The sequence below is a fragment of the Manis javanica genome, chromosome 7 (assembly GCF_040802235.1).
Source record: "Manis javanica isolate MJ-LG chromosome 7, MJ_LKY, whole genome shotgun sequence".
NCBI lineage: Eukaryota > Metazoa > Chordata > Mammalia > Pholidota > Manidae > Manis > Manis javanica.
In genome coordinates, this window is record NC_133162.1 from 87,113,531 (window position 1) to 87,139,586 (window position 26,056).

General features: G+C 40.8%; 1 long non-coding RNA gene across 1 annotated transcript; it reads left to right on the forward strand.

Moving 5' to 3' along the window:
• Positions 1 to 692: 692 nt before the first annotated feature.
• LOC118972200 (uncharacterized) lies at positions 693 to 25,855 on the forward strand. Its single transcript, XR_012133320.1, has 4 exons — positions 693 to 825; positions 6,466 to 6,536; positions 17,575 to 17,661; positions 22,336 to 25,855. It is a non-coding gene; the product is annotated as an uncharacterized lncRNA (long non-coding RNA).
• The last annotated feature ends 201 nt before the right edge of the window (positions 25,856 to 26,056 follow it).

Consider the following 26,056-nt stretch of genomic DNA (forward strand, 5'->3'; position numbering starts at 1 on the left):
AGCTGGCTTGTGGTTTGGTGATTGTACTTCCTTATTGATATAAGGGGCTGGTGAAGCAAGGCCTTCTGGGATTGCAGTGCTCTGACCACAGGCCCAACAGTTACCCTGACAGGGGTCTGAAACAGGCCTGGGGCTTTCTGGACAGATGAGAAGTCTAAAAATTTCCCTTTTCATTTCCTCTCTTGTGTGACTTTGTCATTAAAAAAAAAAAAAACACTGGTAATTGAAAGGGAATTTTGTCCCCTGCTCTTAAGGAGTTTATCTTGACTGAGTAGCTCCCTCCCTCTCCCCCAAAAATCCCGCCCTGAAAACCCCAAGCTAAAAAGAAATAATCTTTTCTTGCTGATTTTTCAGTGGGTCGCTGTTTGTTTAATCCGTTTTGAGGCTGGTTTCCTAATGAGCAGGTCTTTTAACAATTGCATGCCTTTTGGAAAATATTCTGAAACCACTTCACTGCCTCAGCCTCCTGGCTGATGAAAGCCCAGGTAAATTCTGTGTCCTTCTGGAAACCTAACCCTCCCGCAGCTACCAGAAGGCCTGAATGGGCACAAGCTCCTTGAACCCATGCTCATGTTCCCAAAGAAATGAAAACAGATGCCGTTCCTGTGTGACACAGCTAACTCACGACAGTGCAGGAAAGTGCTTGGCTGGGCACATAGGGCTGTCTTAGGTCTTGAAATCACCCTGCGTTAGAACCAGACTCAGAACAGAGCTCCTTGCTATCCAGGCTGACTTGGAGGGGATTCGAATGGGCTGAGTGGCCTGAACATGCCTTCGGTGGCTGCTTCTTGTGCTCCCCATCTAGGGGAGAGAGAAGCCACACAGGTAGAACCCACTTCCACACCCAATTTCCTCCCCAAATACTGTGGCTGTATTTTTTGTTATGCATCTGAAGTACATATGTAGATAAATATGTATGCATGCATGTATGTATGTGTGTTATCTATGCTATTTGGTCCAGCTAGAGAGTTGTTTTTATTTATTAAGAGTACGGAGAAGATAACATTTGGAGGAAGTGAGTATTCCAGTGCTCCAGCAAATTACCCATCAAATATGCTGATTCTTACCAAAGGAACCATCTTGCTGATTCCTCTGTCCTGGCCCTGATCTGCTTGGGATCATTGAACATCAGGATTTACTGCTTATTCTCTTTGATAAGCTCAGTAAGTCTGCCCCAATCAGGTTACTGAGGCCACACAAATAATCCTGCCAAGTGTGGGGCTGACAAGAACTGCCTAAATCTTAAGGTTACAGGGAGAACAAGAACCACTTTATGGGTTATGCATGTCTACTGTGTGTGCAATTCTGTGTGTGAATACTGTGTGTGTGCTTGTCTACTGTGTGTGTACCACATATATGTACTCTGTGTATATGTATGTGATGCATGTCTATGTGAACACTGGGCACGTGTGTGAGTGTGCATGTGTAATGTCTGCGTGCATATGAGCACATGCACACGGACATGGTGTGTGTGGCACATGGAGTGCCATGGGTCCATGGGGCAATGGTTGGTGTGAAGGGCTGGCTTGGGATAGGTCCCTTGCTCCCTACAAAGGGCTTTTCTTTGCTTTACTGCCATCCTCCCTAAGCAGCATGCACCTGGATTGCAGAAACCTTAAAGATAGGTATAGATTATGTCTCTCCTCCCAGCCTCTCAAGTGAATTCTTTTTAAGTATCTTTTTTTCTCCAGCCTCAGGGAAAAGGAGTTTTGTCACTGAGAAGGTGGATCAAGGATTCATCATCACACTGTTCCTCCTCACTCTGTGCGTGTGTTTCCTGTATATCCAAAAGGTAGAGAGAGAAGGGAAAACAGGGAGTCAGATCAGAAAGACAGTATTAATTTCTATTCATAAAATACAATTTTTATTCTCTCCCCAGGACTCTGCCCCACTTTCCTGTCCATAACCTCAGTGTCAGTGCTGACCCACTTCTGACTATTTTTATTTGTTTCCTTGAAAATACTCACTGTGATTAGAGTTGACTCTTGTTAACTTTGTTCTTATCTTCCCTGTCATCTGAGTCCGAGGTGCAGCCCTTCCCACCTCACTCCCAATAATTACGGGTGAGTTCAGAGCCAAAGAACTGCAGGGTTTATTGGTGATGTGACAAATGGCCCCTTTCCTCACAACAAGGGACCCAAGGACAAACAGCTACTACCTGCATCCAGAGCTTTGTGCCCCATGTCTGCAGCTTTTGTCTGCCTCTCAGAAGCAGGCAGGCTGCCCAGGAGACAGTGTCCCCAGCCCCTAGTGCTCCCGGGGGTGCCCGATGCTGGGTCTCACGCCCAGGCCCCTCTTGCCGGCACTTATCTAGGGTTACAACCTGAGTCAACAGCCGAACCAGGAAGTGGACTCAGGGTCCAGCATCGTATGGAAAGTTGGGTGTATTTACTTTTCTCTCAAAGCAAACTTTGATTTACTCTTTAATAAGTTACCACTAAGGATATAGATCTGGGGAAATTTGACTTGGCATCCAGATCTAAGTCACATATTGATAAGGGAGGAGTGGGAACAGTGAGTCTTTTGCATTTTTCCAGCTTTATCATTAACCCCAAGTTTGGAATGATGCTTGCTTTCAAAGCCTCCATTTCCAAGTTTTGATGAGGAATATTGATTGACATCTTATAAAGGCATTATAAAAAGGATACAGGCACAGTGGAAATCCTGGAGGGGCTGTGTGACCAAGTAGTGGCCTGGACTCCAGAGAGGAGTAAGTCTCTGCTCTCTCAGTTACTATGCCACCTGGGGAATCCCTTCATGTCTTTGTCCTTGATTTCCTCATCTGTAAAATGGGGATCAAAGTATCTCCCTCAGAAGGTTGTTACAGCATTCATTAAGAAGACGTATGTGAAGAGCTGGAATGTAGTACACACTTAGTACACAAACTGTTAGGAGTATGAATTGATGAAGTTATTTTTATTGCATGGAGTAAGACTTCTGTTTTCTTTTTCCAGAAGTTTCTCCAGGGAGTACCCTATACAAGGTAGACAATGTGAGTTTATCCTCTGCTTTTTCTACTCTTTTCCACTTGAGTGGCTGGAGCCACCCTTCAAGGAATAGAATAAAAGAATGTCCTTGCCTCACTGCTGACAGGGTCTTGGACCTGGGAATGATCAAGGGTGAAGGTTCCCCCTCCTTTACTTTGGCAGTACTTCCTCATGAAATGTGACCATCTGCAAAAAGGAAAACAATGCAAGAAGGTAAAGGAGGCACCATGGATCCTTTTCTTAAGTTTACAACAATCTTTGGGGTTGAGTTATTTCTCTGCTTGCCCAAAGGGCCTGAGAATTACTTCTAGGGAGAAAGAGAGCACCCGTTTTTGGAGTTGTAACAGGACCTCTTTCACAATTACTCCCATTGTAAAGACATGAGTGAGAGTGCAGATTAATTTTGCGTGAAGAGCTTCAGGAGCAAAAAGAGAGTCGGGGGCCACCCAGGAGATGAGGGGTGCATGGATGGGTGTGCCCATGAGGGATGCACTGTCTCTAGAGAGTTAACAGCTTTTCAGATTTTTAATCGCCATGCAGTGGTAATTCTAAACAATGTCAGTGATAAACTGCACCTTCCAGCAGGTGGCCACTTCTGCTCTCTCTAGGTGTACGCTGGCTGAGTGGGGTAGAAAGGAGAGAGCGTGGCCCCAAGTCAAAGGAACCCAAGGCATTTCCTCCCCCAAAGGAGGCTGGAGAAGCCAAGTGCTCAGGCATCTTCTGCGGTCCAAAGGGTGAGGAGAGATGGGGAGAGAGAAGCATCCAGAGTGGTGGGATGGGCCCGGCAGGCTCTGCTACTTTCCCTGACTGTCCATGGGGCAGGGCCTGGAAACAGAGCCCATGAAGGGGCTGTACTGGGCTGGGGGCCACATTTTGGACAGAATCTAGTACGCAGACCTTAGAGCAAAGCAGACAGCCTGGAGGTCAGGGGTGTGACAGAGAGCTTTGGCGTTCCTGAGTGTGGACTCCCAGCCCTCCATCTTGGCTGGTGGGGCTTCTGCCATTACTGTTGGACATCGCTGTAAAGCCTCCTGCTTACCGACAGGGAGAGCTAATCGAGCGGCTACAACCACCTGGTGAAATGTGCAGAATTCTGCCCCTTAACAGATGAGGAAACTGAGGCTCAGAAGGGGGCAGGAACCTCCCAAATATCACCCAGTTGGGACGTGATGGGTCTGGGAATTGTCTGTCCTGCATCTGCCACCCTTGTAGCCTCTTTGCTCTCAAAGGCTGACTCGGCTCCTGCAGAAGCACACTGTTTCTTACCCATGCTTTGTGCTGCACAGATCTTTTTGGGGGCAATAAATGGAGTGCCTGTAAGCATAGTAGGCTGGCTTATCACCGTTGAGAGCCCTTGAAGGGCCCATTACCAAATAGGCAGGCAGGCTGGGGCTGTCCCAGGGACTGGTTCTCCTGTTTGGCAACACTTCAGCAGAGAGGCAGAGGGGCATTTGAGAAGGCAGCTCGTGTTGAAGGTGGCCCTGGAGACACATGTTCTTCACCGGATTCCTGGAATCCTTGCTCAGAGGCAGGATTGACTGTGGGACTTGCTGGCTGACAAGCCTCACTGTTTCAAAGGCTTTTTTTTGGTATGGAAAATTTGAGAGAGACTCTTACTACTGTCTCTGTGCTCAGGATTTGCTCATCTTGAGCAAATACACTACTTCTTAAGCATAGAGGAAGCCTCAGAAAATGGAGGAAATGTTGTAAGTGGAGCCATTTGGTGCAGCAGAATCCAGTGTGAGGAAGACTCCCTTGTTTTGGCTCATCATGGCCTGTCTGCTGGGTCTCTTGAATGACCCTGCTCATGGAGCCCTAAGCAGTGGGCCAGCCTGGGGAATGGGCTGGTTCAAGGCTTCGATCACATCCCAGGGCCGTATCGAATGGGAGGAAGCCACGAGTCTGAGGCAGGACGCCTTGCATGATCTAGCTCCCAGCCGCAATGGTTTGCCTTTGACCCCTGCCTCCCACAGAATTTGAACTCTTGAATTAGAGAGAGAAATCTACCTTAGGGAAGGAATACCTGGCCTGTCTGGGTCGTTTACATGTCCCTGTGTCTGCCTTTGCCCCTCAGAGTGGTGTGCATACAAGCCTGGCTGGGCAGGGAAGAAGTGCCCGTCAGTGACTCATACAGGAAGTTGGAAACCGGAAACCAGGGGCGTACCCCACTCCACCTCTGACTCGTGCTTAAACAAGCCCAGCACCCGCACTGGCCTTTGCTCCCTCCATCTGTGGCAGGCCCGACCCTCCACCAGGCCGAGGGCTCTCGAAAGTCTAGTATTTGGCCAGCTTCCTGCGGGAGAGAATCCTTCAGGTGGAAATGAAAGCTGTGGATGTGGCCCATGGGGTCTTTTTTTGGTCTTCAACAAAGTGAATTCTTATATATTTTTCTTTGCTCTTTAAATTGCTACCCATTATATTCATCAACGCAGAGAGATGGAACATTTGGCAAAATTATTTTAAGTAGCACTCCAACCTGTGATCATAATTTTGAATCAAGGAATTTGCTGAGCAGCTATGGGAAGAACAAAGGGCCTGAAGTGATTTAGGGCTGGGGGTAGGGAGGCTGCATGGCTGGCAGCAGGTTGTAGGCTCACGGGAGGGAGCTGGGTTTCTCAGCCCTGCAGTCCATCCACATGGGGCCACACTGCAGTTTCCATCTGTTAAACATACTCCCCACTTAAAAATGTCTACATGGAGCAGAGGATTGACATTCAGTTTCATATAATGGTTGAGAGCTTCAGCTTAGGAATGGGACAGACCTGGCCTTGAATCCTGGTTCTGCCACTTACCAGCCTCAGCTGAGTCATCTGTAAAATGGGAACAATCAGAACAACCACATTTTAGGGACTTTTAGGATATATATTCCTTTATCTGGCCCAGTTCCTAGCATATAGCATGTGTTCAAAATGCTGTTATTATGGCCAATTTGCAGAAATGGACAATTTATATGCTCTGATTTTGCAATTGAGTCATTCAACAAACATGTTCAGGTACAGGGCTAGGTGTTGTAAGTGTACAGACATGAAAAACATAGAAATTAATATACTATTAGATAAATAAAACTACGTCTATTAAAAGAAATGGAAATAATGGAAATAGAAATAAAGAAATAATAGAAGTAATAACTTCAATTTACAAAGAACCTTCTTAATAGATAGTCTAATAGAAACTATGAAAAATGTATGGAGTTACAAAAAACTGTTCTTATTTATAATTATTTTCGAACTTATTGTTTTTCAATAAAACTATTTCTAAATTAACTTAATTTCTTAAAATAAGCCTTGCTTCATACCTGAGAACTTCAATGACCTAATTTGCAGATAACCAGACCTATTTGCAAACAATCTGGTTTGCCTAAGTGCCTTGTATATAGCGACATATGAATATCCTATACTTTGTCAGGGAGTATCCAGTTCTGCAAATCACAGTTTTAAGAATTAAAAGTATCCCTTTCAACCTCTCATCCTTTTAATAGAATTTCTGACAGACAATGATTGAGTTTCTGCTCCAACTCTGCTAGGAATGGAGAATTCACTACTTCAAAAGGTGGGTACGTGTAGGTTTGAACAACTCTAAAGGTTTAGGATGGAATAATTGAAGGAAGATTAATTGAAGCACATTTGCATAGCACATGGAAAGGACAAAAGGCCTTCTTGTTGTTTTTCCTTTCAACTTGCTTTCTGTTTCTGTAGTTTGGTCTTGTTTTGACTTCCTGTCCATCTTTCCCCTTTTACCCTGAGCTGTTGCCTGCCCTCTGCCCTGAGGGAGCAATAATAGCCCTCCTCATTGTTGGGTGGCTGAGCAAACCAGCACACTGAGCCTTAGAAGTTGAAAGCCAGCCCTCAGTTCATTGCTCCTCGCCCTGTTCTCTGGGGTGGCTCAACTAGGCTCTGCTTTCTTGGAAAACAACAGTGAACTTTGTTCAGCCAAAGCCTTGTTTCTCAAACTTTGATGTTTGCTCACTGGCTCTCCCCTCTCCACTCCAGCTGTTCCCAACTGCTGACCACTTCTTATGTGGCTAGCTGCTTCCGCTGTTCCAGCACTTCTTGGAAGGCAGCCACAAGGGGCCGAGGCAGATGCAGGCCAAGCGCTGTTGCTTGTGGCCTTGGCTTGTGGTCTGAGTCCATGACTGGATCATTCGGAAAGTGTGTGTGTCTCAACTTTTGAAACCAGTGGGCTTAAGAGCAGAACGTCTAATGAACAGAGCACCTCCACAACAGCCTGGAGTTGCTTTATTTTCTTCATGCTTCCGATTGCCTATAGAATTGTTAGAATTAAAAAAAAGAAAAGCAAGTTGAGAGCAATGCAAGTAAAAGAGAAAAGGAAAGGTTTATTTTCGGAGCTCTTGAATTTGGAAACTCCTCCTGACTCTGCCTCTTAGTCAGCTCGGCTTTTAGTTCTCCTGTGCTCACTGGGGCTTTCAGTCTCTGATCTTTCCTCGAGTCCTTCGTCCCTGAGGTCCTTCCAGCTTCCTGGATCTTGGGGTGAAGACTTTCAGGGAGGTGCTCTCTTATTCTTCTGCCATCCAGATTCCTTACAGCCTGAGCCTGGTATCTGTCACCTCGGTGGCAACTGGGATTGCTGGAGGAAGCCATGCCTATGGGTTGACGAGCCCCTCACCAAATTCTGAGTGGATCTTAAACCCATGGACCTTATCCAGAACATAAATTGGGTTTTGTTTGGCCTGAATGATGTTTACAACAATTCAATTTAGTTATCAACACTTAAGAAACAGCAGATCACAGGAAAGTTCAGATCTCCAGCTGGACTTGAAAAGCTGCGGATCTGAGAGGACTGGCTCTTTGTTGTCGCTGGAACTGAGCGACAGCTGTCCCCTGACAGGTGGCACACACTCTTCACTTTGTCACTGTCTCTGTAACGACAGACAGTGTCTTTCTGGACACGGAGACTGAGTATTAGATGCTATTGAGCAATGGGCTTCTCTCACCCTCCACCCCAAACGACCATTCATGCAGGGCCTGCCTGATTCTTCTGAGCATTTGAGTTTGCCAACTCGGCTCAGAGCAGTTTTTTCAGCAGTCTTTTCTCTTTAAGAGACTCTAGCCCGCCGCATTCTTCTTTCCTTTCACCCTCCTTCCTCCCCTGTCTCCTTCCTTCCTTCCTTTCTCCCTTCTCCCACCCCCTTTTTCTCATCACTTTTGAAGCTGTAAAATAAAATATACCTACAGAAAGCTCTATAGCTCCATGAATTATCCCAAAGTTAACATCAGTGTCATTAACGATCAGGTCAACAAATATAACTGCTGCACTCTAGAAGCGCTCTCTGCTGCCTTTCATGCCTCCAACCCTCCCTCCCACCACAGGTAACCATTATCTTGGCTTTCACGGTAAAATGTTCTTGATTTTCCTTATAGTTTTATCAACAAAATACATGCCCTAAAATGCTAAGGTTTAGTTTTGCCTGTTTTGACAACATCATATCAACTACACAGCAGGTATTCTTTCATGCTTGACTCATTTCACTCAGCCTTTCACTTGTGAAATTCACCCATGTTGTGTGTAGTTGTAGTCTATAAATTTTCATCACTGGATAGTATTGCCTTTTCTAAATGTGTCACAATGTGTTTTTTTATTCTACTCTTGATGGATATTTGGGTTGTCCCCAGTTTATCATACAAATAGTGCTGCTGTGATCTTTTTTGTGCTTGTATACTGTGCACTCATGTACACATTTTAGAGAGTATTACCTCCAAGCCTGGGGTTTTCTTTGTGGAAAGGTTTTAAATTATGGATTCAGTTGATTTAATAGTTATTTGACTAGTTAAGATTCATATTTTTTCTTGTGTCAGTTTAAACAAATTCTGAATTTTAGGAATTAACCCTTTTATCTAAATTTTCAAATGGAAAAGTGTGACATTGTTTAAGATCTTCTCATGATCTTTAATGAAGGTGGGCTCTGTTGTGTGTCTTCTTATTATGCCTGACATTGACTATTTTTCTCTTTTCTTTTTTTCTCCCTTGCTCAGTCTTGCTAGGGTTTTGTTTTTTTAAATCAATTTTATTTCTCTTTCTAAAGAACCCAGCTTTTGGTTTTTTTAATATATCCTAGTTTATATTTGTTTTCTAGTTCCTTAAATTCTGCATTTATCTTTTTTCTTTCTTTGAGTTCAGTTTTCAGTACTTTTCTAATTTCTTAAGATGGCTGTTTGATTCATTCATTCCAAACCTTTCCTTTTATCTAATATATGCAATTAAAATGATAAACATCTAAGCATAGCTTTAACTTTATCTTATGAATTTTAATATGCAACATTTTCATTATAGTTCACCTAAAATGTTTAAAATTTCATTTGATTTCCGATGGGGAATGGAGAAAGATTTCTGAAATTTTAAATACATGGGAGTTTTCTAATCATATTTCTATAATTAATTTCCAGCTTAATTGTAATGCAATTAGTGTATTTTGTATAATTTCAGTTATTTGATATTTCTTAAGATTAGCTTTATGGCTCAGCAAATGAATAGTTTCATTTTTGAAACTGTTCCTTATGTTTTTAAAAAGAATGCAGAATTAGTAATGGTGGGCTCAGTATTCTATGTGTCCATCAGGTTATGTTGATTTTTTAAAAAAATTTTGGTATCATTAATCTACAATTACATGAGGAACATTATGTTTACTAGACTCCCGCCTTCAACAAGTCCCCCCCACATACCCCATTAGTCACTGTCCATCAGCGTAGTAAGATGCTGTAAAATCACTACTTATCTTCTCTGTGTTGCACAGCCCTCCCCGTGCCCACCCCCCACATTATACATGCTAATCATGAGGCTCCCTTTCTTCTTCCCCCAACTTCTCCTTCCCTTCCCACCCATCCTCCCCAGTCCCCTTTCCCTTTGGTAACTAACTGTTAGTCCATTCTTGGGTTCTATGATTCTGCTGCTGTTTTGTTCCTTCAGTTTTTCCTTTGTTCTTATATTCCACATATGAGTGAAATCATTTGGTACTTGTCTTTCTCCGCCTGGCTTATTTCACTGAGCATAATATCCTCTAGCTCCATCCATGTTGTTGCAAATGGTAGGACGGCTGAATAATATTCCATTGTGTATATGTACCACATCTTCTTTATCCATTCATCTAGTGATGGACACTTAGGTTACTTCCATTTCTTGGCTATTCTAAATAATGCAGCGATAAACACAGGGGTGCACATGTCTTTTTCAAACTGGGCTGCTGCATTCTTAGGGTAAATTCCTAGAAATCAGATTCCTGGGTCAAATGGTATTTCTATTTTGAGCATTTTGAGAAACCTCCACACTGCTTTCCACAATGGTTGAACTAATTTACATTCACACCAGCAGTGTAGGAGGGTTCCCCTTTCTTCACAACCTCGCCAACATTTGTTGTTGTTTGTCTTTTGGATGGTGGCCATCCTTACTGGTGTGAGGTGATATCTCATTGTGGTTTTAATTTGGATTTCTCTGATGACTAGCGATGTGGAGCATCATTTCATGTGTCTGTTGGCCATGTGACTTTCTTCTTTGGAGAACTGTCTGTTCAGCTCCTCTGCCCATATTTTAATTGGATTGTTCACTTTTTGTTTGTTGAGGTACGTAAGCTCTTTATATATTTTGGATGTCAACCCTTTATCGGATCTGTCATTTATGAATATACTCTCCAGTACTGTGGGATGCCTTTTTTTCTATTGATGGTGTCCTTTGCTGTACAGAAGCTTTTCAGCTTGATATAGTCCCACTTGATCACTTTTGCTTTTGTTTACCTGGCCTGGGGAGATATGTTCATGAAGAAGTGGCTCATGTTTATGTCCAAGAGATTTTTGCCTGTTTTTTTCTAAGAGTTTTATGGTTTCCTGGCTTACATTCAGGTCTTTGATCCATTTTGAATTTAGTTTTGTATATGGGGTTAGACAGTGATCCAGTATCATTCTCTTACATGTAGCTGTCCCGTTTTGCCAACACCAGCTGTTGAAGTGGCTGTCATTTCCCCACTGTATGTCCATGGCTCCTTTATCGTATATTAATTGACCATATATGTTTGGGTTAATGTCTGGAGTCTCTAATCTGTTCCACTGGTCTGTGGCTCTGTTCTTGTGCCAGTACCAAATTGTCTGGATTACTATGGCTTTGTAGTAGAGCTTGAAGTTGGGGAGTGAGATCCCCCCACTTTATTCTTCCTTCTCAGGTTTGCTTTGGCTATTTGGGGTCTTTGGTGGTTCCATATGAATTTTAGAACTATTTGTTCCAGTTCGTTGAAGAATGCTGTTGGTAATTTGATAGGGATTGCATCGAATCTGTAGATTGCTTTGGGCAGGATGGCCATTTTGACAATGTTAATTCTTCCGAGCCAAGAGCGTGGGATGAGTTTCCATTTGTTAGTGTCCTCTTTAATTTCTCTTAGGAGGTTCTTGTAGTTTTTGGGATATAGGTCTTTCACTTCCTTGGTTAGGTTTATTCCTACATATTTTATTCTTTTTGATGCAATTGTGAATGAAATTGTTTTCCTGATTTCTCTTTCTATTAGTTCATTGTTAGTGTATAGGAAGCCTCAGATTTCTGTGTATTAATTTTGTATCCTGCAACTTTGCTGTTCTCCGATACTAGTTCTAGTAGTTTTAGAGTGGAGTCCTTAGGGTTTTTATGTACAATGTCATGTCATCTGCAAATAGTGACAGTTCGACTTCTTCTTTACCATATGGATGCCTTGTATTTCTTTGTTTTATCTTATTGCCATGGCTAGGACCTCCAGTACTATGCTGAATAACAGTGGGGAGAGTGGGCATCCCTGTCTTGTTCCCGATCTTAGAGGAAAAGCTTTCAGCTTCTCGCTGTTCAGTATGATGTTGGCTGTGGGTTTTTCATATATGACCTTTATTATGTTGAGGTACTTGCCCTCTGTACCCATTTTGTTGAGAGTTCTTATCATGAATAGATGTTGAATTTTGTTGAATGCTTTTTCAGCATCTCTGGAGATGATCATGTGATTTTTGTCTTTCTTTTTGTTTATGTTGTGGATGATGTTGATGGATTTTCGAATGTTGTACCATCCTTGCATCCCTGAGATGAATCCCATTTGGTCATGGTGTATGATCCTCTTGATGTATTTTTGAATTTGGTTTGCTAATATTATGTTGAGTATTTTTGCATCAATGTTCATCAGGGATATTGGTCTGTAATTTTCTTTTTTGTTGGGTCTTTGTCTGATTTTGGTATTAGGGTGATGCTGGCTTCACAAAATGAGTCCGGAAGTATTCCCTCCTCTTCTATTTTTTGGAAAACTTTAAGGAGAATGGGTGTTATGTCTTCTCTGTATGTCTGATAAAACTCCATGGTAAATTCATTTGGCCCAGGAGTTTTGCTCTTGGGTAGTTTTATGATTACCACTTCAATTTCGTTGTTGGTAATTGGTCTGTTTAGATTTTCTGTTTCTTCCATGGTCAGTCTTGGAAGGCTGTATTTTTTTAGGAAGTTGTCCATTTCTTCTAGGTTTTCCGGCTTGTTAGCATATAGGTTTTTGTAGTATTCTCTAATAATTCTTTGTATTTCTGTGGGGTCTATCGTGGTTTTTCCTTTCTCATTTCTGATTCTGTTGATGTGTGTAGATTCTCTTTTTCTCTTAATAAGTCTGGCTAGGGACTTACCTATTTTGTTTATTTTCTCAAAGAGCCAGCTCTTGGTTTCATTGATTTTTTCTATTGTTTTGTTCTTCTCAATTTGATTTGTTTCTTCTCTGATCTTTGTTATGTCCTTCCTACTGCTGACTTTAGGACTCATTTGTTCTTCTTTTTTCAATTTTGATGATTGTGTCTTTAGACTATTCATTTGGGATTGTTCTTCCTTCTTTAAATATGCCTGGATCGCTATATACCTTCCTCTTAAAACTGCTTTCGCTGCATCCCACAGAAGTTGGGGCTTCTTTTTTTGTTGTTGTCATTTGTTTTCATATATTGCTTGATCTCTATTTTGATTTGGTTATTGATCCATTGTTTATTTAGGAGCATGTTGTTAAGCCTCCATGTGTTTGTGAGCCTCCATGTTTTGTTAAGCCTCCATGTGTTTGTGAGCCTTTTTCTTTGTATGATTTATTTCTAGTTTTATACCTTTGTGGTCTGAGAAGTTGGTTGGTAGAATTTCAATCTTTTTGAATTTACTGAAGCTCTTTTTGTGGCCTAGTATGTGGTCTATTTTGAGAATGTTCCATGTGCACTTGAGAAGAATGTGTATCCTGTTGCTTTTGAGTGAAGAGTTCTATAGATATCTATTAGGTCCATCTGTTCTAGTGTGTCATTCAGTGCTTCTGTGTCCTTACTTATTTTCTGTCTGGTGAATCTGTTCTTTGGAGTGAGTGGTGTGTTGAAGTCTCCTAGTATAAATGCATTGCATTCTATTTCTTCCTTTAATTTTGTTAGTATTGAAATATGTGAAATATGTTGGTGCTCCTGTATTGGGTGCATATATATTTATAATGGTTATATCCTCTGGTTGGACTGAGCCCTTTATCATTATGTAATGTCCTTCTTTATCTCTTGTGACTTTCTTTGTTTTGAAGTCTATTTTGTCTGATACTAGTACTGCAACACCTGCTTTTATCTCCCTGTTTGCATGAAATATCTTTTCCATCCCTTGACTTTTAGTCTGTGCATGTCTTTGGGTTTGAGGTGAGTCTCTTGTAAGCAGCGTATAGACGGGTCTTGCTTTTTTATACATTCTATTACTCTGTGTCTTTTGATTGGTGCATTCAGTCCATTTACATTTAGGGTGATTATTGAAAGATATGCACTTTTTGCCATTGCAGGCTTTAGGTGCATGGTTACCAAAGGTTCAAGGTTAGCTGCTTTACTATCTTACTGTCTAACTTAACTTGCCTATTGAGTTATTATAAACACAGTCTGATGATTGTTTATTTCTCTCCCTTCTTATTCCTCCTCCTCCATTCTTTATATGTTAGGTGTTTTATTTTGTTCTCTTTTGTGTTTCTTTTGACTGCTTTCGTGGGTTGTTGATTTTGTTTTTTACCTTTAGTTAGTATTTGATTGTTCTGCTTTCTTTGCTGTGATTTCATTTTTTTCTGGTGACATCTATTTGGCCTTAGGAGTGCTTCCATCTAGAGCAGTCCCTTTAAGATATCCTGTAGAGGTGGTTTGTGGGAAGCAAATTCCCTCAACTTTTGCTTTTCTGGGAATTGTTTAATCCCTCCTTCATATTTAAATGATAATTGTTCTAGATACAGTATTCTTGGTTCAAGGCCCTTCTGTTTCATTGCATTAAATATATCATGCCATTCTCTTCTGGCCTGTAAGGTTTCTGTTGAGAAGTCTGATGATAGCCTGATGGGTTTTCCATTGTAGGTGATCTTTTCTCTCTCTCTGACTGCCTTTAATACTCTGTCCTTATCCTTGATCTTTGCCATTTTAATTATTATGTGTCTTGGTGTTGTCCTCCTTGGGTTCCTTGTGTTGGGAGTTCTGTGTGCTTCCGTTGTTTGAACAACTATTTCCTCCCCCAGTTTGGAGAAGTTTTCAGCAATTATTTCTTCAACTACACTTTATATCCTTTTTTCTCTCTCTTCTTCTTTTGTTACCCCTATAATGCGGATATTGTTCCTTTTGGATTGGTCACACAGTTAATATTTTTTCATTTCTGTAGATCCTTTTATCTCTCTCTGTGTCAGCTTCTCTGTGTTCCTGTTGTCTGATTTCTATTCCATTAATGGCCTCTTGCACCTCGCCCAGTCTGTTCTTAAGTCCTTCCAGAGATTGTTTTATTTCTGTATTCTCCCTGCTTAGCTCTTGCATATTTCTCTGTAAGTCCATCAGCATGATTATGACCTTTATTTTGAATTCTTTTTCTGGATGATTGGTTAAGTCTATCTCCCCAGGTTCCCTCTCAGGGGAGGATGTCTGTGTGATTCTGGTCTGGATCAAATTCTTCTGCCTTTTCATGGCGATAGAGGTAGTCGTGGGCAGTTGGCACATGTGTCAGCTGGGAGAACAGAGTCCCCGCTTGCTCCTTGCCTTCCTCTCCTGGGAGAACGGTGACCCCTAGCGGCTTCTGCTGGGCAGCTGTGCACAGATGGGTTTCTCTGATTCTTGCCCAGGCAGCTGTGGAGGAAGCATGGTCAATCTCAGGCTCCTGCTTTGTTCTGGCAGGGCTGCACCAGAGGGGAAATGGGTGGGAGGCTGTTTATCACTGTGAGGGGCCTCAGAGCTGCACTGCCACCCAGAGGGTTAGGGCACCCGGAGTTCCCCAGGATTCCCAGCTTCTGGGCTGAGTGTGCCGGGATGCTTCCATCCAGCTGTGAGGCTCCTGTCCCTTTAATACTTTCAAAAAGCACTCGGTTTTTTTTTGTCACAGGGGCGCTGGCTGTGGTAATCTGCTTGCACATTTTACTATTCTGTTTCCCTAGTATCCAGAACACCACGCACTGTGTGTCTATGCTCCTGGTGCAGATGACTAGGGCTGGGTATTTAGCAGCCCTGGGTCCCCTCTCCCTCCCCGCTCCAATTCCTCTCCTCCTGCCGGGGAGCTGGGGTAGGGGTGGCACTCAGATCCCGCGGGACTGCGGCTTGTATCTTACACCCTTCGTGAGGTGCTGGGTTCTCCCAGGTGTAGATGTAGCCTGGCTGTTGTCCTGAATCTTCTGGTCTCGCTTTTAAGAATAGTTGTATTTGTTGTATTTTCAAAAATATATATGGTTTTAGGAGGAGATTTCTGCTGCCCTACTCACATCACCATCTTGTATGTCGATTTTTTATTTTTTATATTTTGAGGTATTATGTATATATAATTTTAGAATATCTGGAATTTTTATCACTAGAAATGCCTCTCTTTATGTATAGTAATAGTTTTCACCTTGAATCCTATTTTGTCTGATAATTAATATAGGTAGTCATATTTTCTTTGGATTAGTGTTTACACTGAATATATTTTTCCATCTCTTTCTTTTATCCATTCTGTATACCTAAGTGTTGTAAGATTCTCTTGTAAACATTATATAATTTAAAAAACTAATCTAGTCTGACAATCTTTGTCTTTTAGTTGGAGCATTTAGTATATTTACATTTAACAAGTTATTTACATTAAATTTAAAATAATTCCTAATATATTTAGATTGAAATCTACAGTGCTATTCAGTGCCTTCTATTTGTTCTACCTATATCCTATTTTTTTCTTTCCCTCATTTTATTGCTTCTTTTAGATAGATTATTTTTTAATATTCCATTTCCTCCCTCTATTACTTTGGAAAAGTTGCATATTCTTTTACTATTCTCTAGTTGATTGGCACCTGGATTATAGCATAAATTCCTTTGTTATTAGGCAATAATATTAACTGATGCTTTTATGTTCTTCTCAGGCATTTTGATGTCTCTGGAACACTCTTTTACCACTCTCCCTAATTTTGTATTATTGTTGTCATGCATTTTAAGCAAAATATATTTTTAAATCCAACAAATCTCTTTATTTAATCTAGTCACTATATTTGTCTATATACTTGCTAACTTTTAAAATTAAAGTATCATTGATACATAATCTTATGTTAGTTTCAAATACACAACACAGTGGTTCAACATTTACCCATATTATCAAGTCCTCACCCCTTCCTGTGCAGTCACTGTCCATCAACATATTTATTTATTATTTCTTATGCATTTCTTTCCTTCTTGCATTCCTCTCTACCTAGAACTATTTTCTTCAGACTTGAAGAGAAGTCTTTAATGTTTCTTTTCATGTGAGTGACAAATATTCTTACTTTGGGTCTGACTATCTTTAGTTCATCACTCTTGAAGCATATTTTTGTTGAGCAGAAAATTCTAGGTTGACATTTACTTTTTAGCATGTTAAGGTGTTCCATTAACTTCTAGCTTTCATCTTTTCTGTTGAGAAGTCTGTGGTAAGTCTCATTGTTGCTCCTTTGACAGTAATCTGTTTCTTATTTTCTGGCTTCTTGCAATATGTTTCTTTTTGCTTTGGTTTTTGGCAATTTTATTATGGTACACTGAGGTGTAGATTTCTTTATATTTCTCATAGTTTGGGTTTTTAAGGGCTTCCTGAATCAGTATCTTTATGTATTTAATTAGTTTTGGAAAAATTTACCTCTTCAGATATTCTATCTTTCCCATTCTTTCTCCTCTTGTTCTAGGATTCCAATTACATGTATATAAGACTTTCTCATTCTTATAATTTCTCTCTCTTACCCTTTTTTTCTATCCTTTATTCTTCCATGCTTCATTTCATATATATTTTGAACATAAAATTTACTTCAGTTTTATCTAATGTGCTGTGAAGCCATCCATGACTTCTTAAATTTGGTTATTATACTTTTTTAGTTCTAGGATTTTTGTTTGATTCTTTCCCATGGCTTTTAGTTTCCTCTAATTCTCAATCTTGCCTTTTATATCCTTGAACATATTGAGCATAATTATTTTAAAGTCTATGTCTGATAACATCAATGTCTAGATATCTTATGAGTTTGTTTCTATTGTCCATTGTTCTGTTTTTTTATTCCTGTAATCTTTTCTTTTTATTTAGTTATTTTTGCTTAATAGTTAGTGTATTTGAAAAATAAGTTGTGAAATAATTTGCTTAGAATGATATTATCTTTCTCTAGGGAAGATTTACTTTACTTTTCAGGAGCCTGGGAGTACTACTACCACCCTGAGATTAATCCAGTTTCATGAATTGAAATCATTTGAAGGTGAGCAACATTGCCTACAAAGGTCTGAATATTTCTGGTTAATTTTTTTTTCTCATATTGCAGTCCTTCAGGATCCCATCCCAAAGATATGAGTTTTCCTGGGACACTTGACTTGGCAGTCCCTGGACACTAATTCCTTGAACGTTTACATATATGATATGCTCTCAAAAGTGCTTTTCAGCCTACCAGACTCTCTGCTGCCTGATCAGGAGTTGACTAACATCCCAGAGGAAGAGCCACTTTAGGCTCCTGGGCCTCCATTTCCCCCAGCTCCTGGCATGCTAATACTTCACTTTTGTGTTAACAGTCTGATGCCTCAGAAAGACAATTTTTATATTTCATGTAGCTTGCATGTTTGTTCTCTTTGGAGAGGAATTGTGAATTATGAATTATCTAGTCTGCCATTTTGTTCCACTTATAATTTCTCTTCATTGTCAGCCACCTTTATTTTGTATTTGTTTTTGTTTTTGTTTTTTTACATCTCTTCACTTCTATCTAAAGCAAGCCCTTACATGTGTAACTTGATTTCCTTCTCCCCATACTTGTCTAGAATCATAAGGTATCTTCAGTCTGTCCCTTGGTACTAGGCCTTCCTGTACAAACATGTTCAACTCTCATTGATAAAAACAAAACTATGCTCTACCAAAAGCCAAACCCTGTGATTCTTGCCAATCACCAGCCTATATTTGATGAAAGTTCTTGCTAGAATAATTTATCAATGATTTTTTTTTCAGAAAAATGTTGACAAGTCTGCTTCAATTAGTGTTCCCATATTGAGTAATTCACTTGGTCAGACTAAGTTTATATATCAGTGGCAAATAGTGGAGAGGGTAGGAAAAAGGGAGAGATGCAATGGGAAATTTATAATGTTTTAAATTATGCAACTCAGCCTATACTTTTTTCTTTAAAATTTACCTCTCTCTTTCTCCTATTTTTTCTGTCTCTTCCCTTTCAATGTCAGAGTTTTTAAAAGGGTAACTCATTTTTCCTTTTTCCATTACCCAAACATAAATTATTATTTAAAGGACACCAAAAACATCCTACTTGCCTTTTTTCAGTCCTCAGTCCTTATTCTCCTTGACCTTTTTCCAGAGTTTGTCATGGTTTCAGCCCCATCTTAACTTCTCTCCTCTTTTAGGTCCTGGGATGCTTGGCTTTGGTAGCTTCCCTGACTATTCATTCTTTCTCATCTTCTATTCCTTTCTTTTACTTCCTAAATGTTCTTAATTCTCTTCTATACATTTCTTATTTCTTCTCTTCATGGACCCTTTGCCTTTGTAAATTCATAGCTTCCATCATTCCTTTTTGTGCGGGTATACCCAGATCTAAGTATCCTGGCCCAAGCTTCTCTATGGGGTTCATTTTGCATTTCTCAGTGACTACTGATGTTTTCTATCTGCATGTCCTAGACATACTCAAAAATATTTAAAAAGTTAAGCTCATCATTTGTATTCATAAACTTTCTCTTTCTTCCAGTCCTCCATTCACCAGTCATGCATTATGACTATGGCCCTATGTCCACTTTTCTCTCTACATTAAGTGCACTTCTTTTCATTTGAACTTGTTCAAATCCCACATAGCTTTGAAGGACCAGTTCAATGCCCTTGCTTTCAAGAAACCATTGAGTCATGTGGAAAAAATGTGTGGGTCTCAGCAGTGAGGGATATGGTTCAATCCAGGCTCTGTCACTAACTGTGTAACTCTGTCTAAGGTGAACTTGAGATTGCTCATCCGTAAAAATGGGAATAAGAGTAACTAACACACAGGTTATTGAAAAGATTAGATGGCTTTTTTAGAAATATATTCTATTTCTTCTACTTGCTCCTTGAAAGCCAGATTCATTTCTGCTTAATATATGCCAGGTACTTATTAAATAGTTATCAAATGAATGGATTAATATTGCACAATTTGCCAAACAACATGGCACTAATGTCAGCATTGTATCAACCAGTTAGAAAGATCGAGCCCACTTTATTTCATTCAATTGAATATTACCAAAGCAGTCACTGCTTTGATACTCTAATTTTTTTTTCTATCCAATTGAATGGCTTGATTTAATGTCAGATATCTATTAAGATGGGTAAAATAATCATGGGCCTCTAGAGCCACCATAGCCTCCATCTGTTGTTCTTGCAAGTGCAGGGAAATTTGAATAATTGGCTAGTGGGTTGAATTGTGTAGACAACTGGCCTTGGCTGGAAAGGTCCCCAAATCCCATCACCTCTTTTTAATTTTTTGCTTAATTTATCCAGATAATTGCTTTGACTCTTCACTTTTCCTGATCTTTGTCGAATAGCCTACTGGGTCCAGGCGGTCATCTGCTCCTACTCCCCTATTATCATTTCTCTCCTTGACCTTCTTTACTCTTTCTTAAAAGGGGGAGGGGGGTTAGGCTGGCTGTAGTTGTTGTGGAAAACCAGTCCTCAGCTGGGAAGTGAACCTTTTCCAATAGTTCGTCAGGCTTGATACACCTGTCTGCCAACTTGGACATATCAAGAACTCATCTCCCTCTTGGCTTATCAGGTATAGCTGAATACATTTGGCTGAAGCTCCAGCAATTTGGTTATTCATTTTTTTTGTTCTCATCTGAGTGTAGACCACCTCTTCAGAGCTTGGCTCACTCACCTCCCCATTCCCTTGGCTGGTGGTGTCTGATAGTCATAGTATCTTAACTCCTTTCTTCCCCTCCCACTGTGCCTTATTAGGTAAGTTTTTCAAGAGAAGGACAAACTAGTTAAGTCTTTCAAGAAGTCTTCAAGAGAAGGCAGGGTGAGGGGACAAGGTTTGGGCACACATGATGAAATTCACCTAGAATAATGGGGAAGAATCTCAGAATACAGTTTTTGTCATGGTCATTGTAATAGACTGAATAATGGCACCAACAATATCAGGCCCTAATCCCTACAACCTGTAAATGTTACCTTATTTGGAAAAAAGAATTTTGCAAATGTGATTAGGTTAAGGATTTTCAGGTGCAGAGATTATCCTGGATTATCTAGGAGCTCTCTAAATGCTATCACAGGTGCCCTTATAAAAGAGGGATATTTAACACATACACACACAAGAAGGAAATGTTACAGTGGAGGCAGAGACTGCAGTGATGTGGTTATAAGCCACACTTATAGATCTGCCACACTTTTTTTCTCCATTTAACCCAGTTCCAAATTCAAGTCTTGGGTGATTGCCTGGTTTTTGAGGGGCTTAAATCACAACTTGGAAGCTGGAAGAAGCAAGAAATAGATTTTTTTTCCTAGAGCCTCACAGTGAGCATGATCCTATGGACACCTTGATTTTGACTCAGTGATACCGATTTTGATCTTCTGGACTCCAGAGCTGCAAGAGAATAAGTGTAATATTCATAAGTTACCAAATGCATGATAATCAGTTACAGCAGCCACTGGAACCTAATGCAGCCAGTAACAATGATGGCAGAGGCAATCACTGTAAAATCATAAGCCCCCAACCTACAAACCCTTATCTGGGGTGCTCCAAATGCTATGTCATAGTAAGTCAACAAGTACTTATTAAGCAATGATTTGATTGGTGTTTAGCTGTAGAGCACAGAAGCCACCGTAGTTACTTCAAGCAGAAAGATTTATTGCAAGGCATTAAATGGCTAGCAAAACAGTTGGGAGGACAGGCTCTAGGCTGAGTAGGGATGAGTCCACTCTCCTGCCACCACCAGGGAGCTGCATAACTCATAAGTTATGCTTAACTGCATAACTTCCCTATAGCTACTATGATCTGCACACCTCAAATGGATGCCTTGTGCCACACTTCTTTCTCTGCTTAACCCAGTTTCAAATTCAAGTCTTGGGTGACTGCCTGGTTCTTGAGAGATTTAAATTACAACCATAACTTTAGCTGCAGGAGTCTGAGAAATGTGGTTTTTAGCCTTCCAGCTTTTGCATTATGGGAAGGCAACATCCCATTGTGATGGATTTTGCAATTTTGAGGTCATACATGTTGAGAGAGCCAATCCACAATTTCTAACACAAACAGTTACTGTGCACTAAGCACTGCTCCAAACAAATAAGGTGAAGTCTCTGCTCTCAAGGAGCTTATTTTCTTACGGGTATAGATAGCAAGTTCATCAGTGGACACAATCATTTCACATATAGGCAAGTGCTATAAAGAAGAGAAAGTTGAGAAATGAGGTAATGGCTGGGGTGGAGTGTTGGTTGCTTTTGAGATAGTTAGAAAAGGCCTTGTGATATAACATTTTTGTGAAGTTCTGAATGATCAAGAGACAGCCATGCAAGCCTGGGGAACATGGTGTCTCAAGAGGAAAGAGCAAGGAGTTCAAAGGCCTGGAGAGAGGAATGACTCAGCATGTTTGAGGGGGAGAAAAAGGCCAGTGTAACTGGAATGTGCTAAATGGAGGGAGAGAGGAGGGAAACAAGGTCAAAGGTGGGTAAGCTGTAGATCCTGCGGACCTTATGGGAGTATGGGTTATGTTCTGGTTACAGGAAGTCACTGGAAAGCTTTAAGCAAGGAAATGTAGTAAGTTGGACAGTGCCCTCCAAAACTCATGTCCATTGGGAAGGAACAGAATGTGACCTTATTTGAAAATAGGCTTTTTGTACTATAATTAAGGTAAGGATTAAGATGATATCATCCTGGAGTGGAGTGAGCTGTCAATACAATAAAAGTGTACTTACCCTCCCTACACAGGGTCATATGGAGGATGGGCCACGTGAAGACAGAGGCAGAGATTGGAGAGATGTGGCTATGTGCCAAGAACCTGAAGGATTGCTAGCAACCCTCAACAGCCAGAAGAAAGGCGTGGGGTAGACTCTCCCTCAGAGCCTCTAGATGGAACCAAGCCTACTTTACCGTGATTTTGGGCTACGGCCTTCTGAGCTGCAAGAATGTGAATTTCTGTTGTTCTAATCTAAGTTTGTGATAATTTTTATGGAAGCCACAAGAAACTAATACGGGGTGGTGTGATCTAATTCATGTGATGGAAGGTCACTCTGGAGGCTGTCTGAAGATAAACTCTAGGGGGCCAAGACCAATGGTGGCATTGAGGCCTGTTTGGATGGGGTACAGGGGTCCAGGTCACAGATCACATCACTAGAAATAGGGTGGTGTCTGGGCAGATGATGAGAAGCTCTCAGTTTCAGGATATATTTGGGAAACCCTACAGGCTCTACTCTTGGATTAGATGTTGAGGGAGGCCTGTGAGATGAGGAAGAGGGGTTAAATGTGACCCTTGGGTTTGCAGTTTATGCAACTGGTATGATTTATTGAGAGGAAGAGGCTCAGGGAGCTGAGCTGGGATTGAGGTTTATGTTTTTATCATGCTGAGTTTGAGATACCTATTTGAATCCTAAATAGAGACGCTGAGCTAAGCATTTAGCCTTCATAGTCTAGGGCTTTAGGGAGAAGTAGGCACAGTATACAATCTGAAAGGCATCAGCATATAGGTGATATTTAAAATCTTGGGACTAGAGAGAATAGATACTGAAGAGAGAAGAGCTGATGTCAGAACTTTGCGACAGTCAGAGAAAATTTAGAGATGTGGCAGAGACAAAGGAGCCTGGAAAAACGTGGAGAGGGGTGAAAGAGGAATACCAGGCAGAGGTGGGATTGCAGAAGTCACCTAAGAGAGTGTTCCTACAAGGGAGGGATCAGCCCCAAGTGCTGCTGAGGGCTTGAGCAAGATGAAGACTCAGGTGAGTGTTACCTAAGCTTGAGGTAGGTCTTTGGTGACCTGTTTCAGGAAGGAGGTGGAGGTGAAAGTTTGCTGGGGGCACCAGGAGGTAGTGAGGGTGAGTCCAGAAAACTCTTTGGAGAAGTTTGTCTCTGAAAGGAAGCTTGGATGTGTGGTTTGCTGGAGGGCTGCGGAATCAAGGGAGAAAAGGATTAATGGGGGAGGGGGTGTGTCCTTGAGGAGAAGGGTAGGATTCAAGGAATGAGTGTGGTCTTGGCCTTTGCAGCTCAGGGGCAATTTTTCTGTTGTATGAGGTAAGGGGCCTGTGGGCAGGGCTGCTGATGGGCTGTGGAGGCAGCTGGTTGCTGGTAGACAGGGTAGGGAAGTTGAGCTCAGGACCAATGATGAGGGCTGCCATCCCTGCTGCAGGACCTTTGCAGGGGAGACACCCCAGTCTCAGAGGTGGTTTGTCCAATACAAGTGGCAGGGGCCCAGGACTCTGTGTCAAACAATGAACTAAAAAAAAGGTATCTCCTCTCCCTTGAGGGTCAGGAACCACTGCTTTCTTTCTTCCCTCCACCCTCCTTCCCCTCCCCATCCACTCTCAGTGATTCTGAGGGGTCAGAGCATTTTTCTGTTAAACCCTTTAAATACCAAGGGTCTGATTATATTCCCTGTTTCTAGAATAATCTTGTTCCTACTTTTCAAATAAAGCCAATGAAGTCATTCCTCGTGAGTCCCCTTTGTCTGGGAGCATAGGAACCTCTCTGCACCTGTCCTTTCCAGTAGCTCCTTTGGACATCCTTAGGGGCCCTCACTCATTTTCTTGCCACAGCTGTCTTACAGGGCTTCTCTCACGGAGCTGGGTTTCTGACACTTCCCTCCGCAAGGGGAGAGTCTCCATAAATTTAATCTTAGCAAATGAATACATAATATGGTTTGGTTTGCTGTCTTTTATCTCTGAGGGCAGTTTTTTTAAGAGTCTTCCATAGACCACTAGTCCCGTGAAATATTCTGTCCCCAAAAGAATTTTATGGTCAAACCAATTTTGATATGTTGTGTGTTAAAGGCTCAGAGAACCCTGCAGTTAAAAACTTAACTGTGTTTTATCCCATATTTCTCAAACATATTTGACCATTCAGTGTGTTGCAGAACACATTTTGGGAAATTTCTACCTATACTGCACTCAGTGTACCAGGAAAAAGAGTCATTCCTGCTTACCAACTGTATCTGATGGAAACATTAAAAAATATTTTTCGGTTATTGTATAAATAATTTGTAGAAGAGTGAAAAATTAGGAACTCAGATAGAAATTTAGACACTAGAACTGAACACAAAAAGTCCAAATTTTTCTTCCAGTTTTCCTGATTTTAGGCCTATACATATATGAAGTGAGCAACACCCTTTGGATGCAACTGCTCATCAGCTCTCATGCATAATTCTGCAACAGCTGTCTTGTAAATACTGACTCAGACTTCCAATCTCTAATAAGTTCCAGTTATCATTGCTTCTTCTTCTTCTTCTGCACTTGTATTGTTAAAAACACAAGAAAAAAATTGAAGGCTTTGATAATTTTGATGAAGGGCAGATGGCCATATTCTTTCCTTCCTAATTGCAAAATATTTTCATTTTTAGATTATAAACCAATGAACTTGGTCAGCCCAGCAAGTTTCTGTTTCCTCCCAGTCACTTTTCTGTACCCACCTGCCTTCAACATCTGTCTACTCAAGTAGATTCCCAGGGCATCAACACCTTAAAAGATGAAGGAACACTGCCAGACAGCCACTCAACAATGATCCAGGATCTCGTGACAAAATGTGAGCTGAAGTCTTCCTGGTGGAATGACTGAAGGAGAACACCATATTTCCCTTTGGTCCATAGAAATATATCATGTGCCATCAAATTTTAGGTTTGAGAATATTTGCTGAGGGTGTTTATATCTGAAGACTTGGCGTCTGAGATTTCATTTGTATGATCAAGTTCACTGTTGCAATTAGAGCCAAGTTCTGTTGTCTCTGCCTTCATCTTCTGATTCATCCAAGAATTATGAAACATCTTCCTTTACTTTTTCTCTTTGCCATTAAAGACAGAAACTGAAAAATTATGAATCTTCAACTGTGTTCAGTACAAGCTACAAAGATGGTGTCTACAGTCTTCTTTTATGCCTCCTTAAAGGTGATGCATGCTCTTGCCAATGCAATAGGAAAATGGATGATGCAATTGTGATGATTTATTTCAGGATTACACCATTATTCTAGGTCATTCCATCATCCTCCTTTGTTTTTAGTATCCTTCAGAATAATTCATGAGTAATGATGAAATAGCAAATATGTTTCACGACATGGGAAAAATAAGAATCCTAAGATCCCCAACTGTAACTTAATGCCTAAGAGAGTCCAATGGATGCATATGGTAATTACAATATAGATTGAGTTTCATTCCTTTAAGAAAAATAAGCAATTACTTCTTTTTTCTTTGGAAAACCTCTAATAATAAAGAATAAAAGTCAAGTAATATCAATCTTTACAAATAGATAAAACTGCTCAAGAAATAAACTCAAAAATTAAAATCAGATCTAAAGGATTGTTAGTTTTCTCCCATACTTTGACTCACATATAATCTCTTAAATATAATCCTTTTGGAATGGTATATGATAAAGAAGTGATTTTGAGTAAAACATCTTTTATAGATTTTTCTTTTTTTAGTTTACTTTTCATTTTTTGTATTGTAAATTTATTT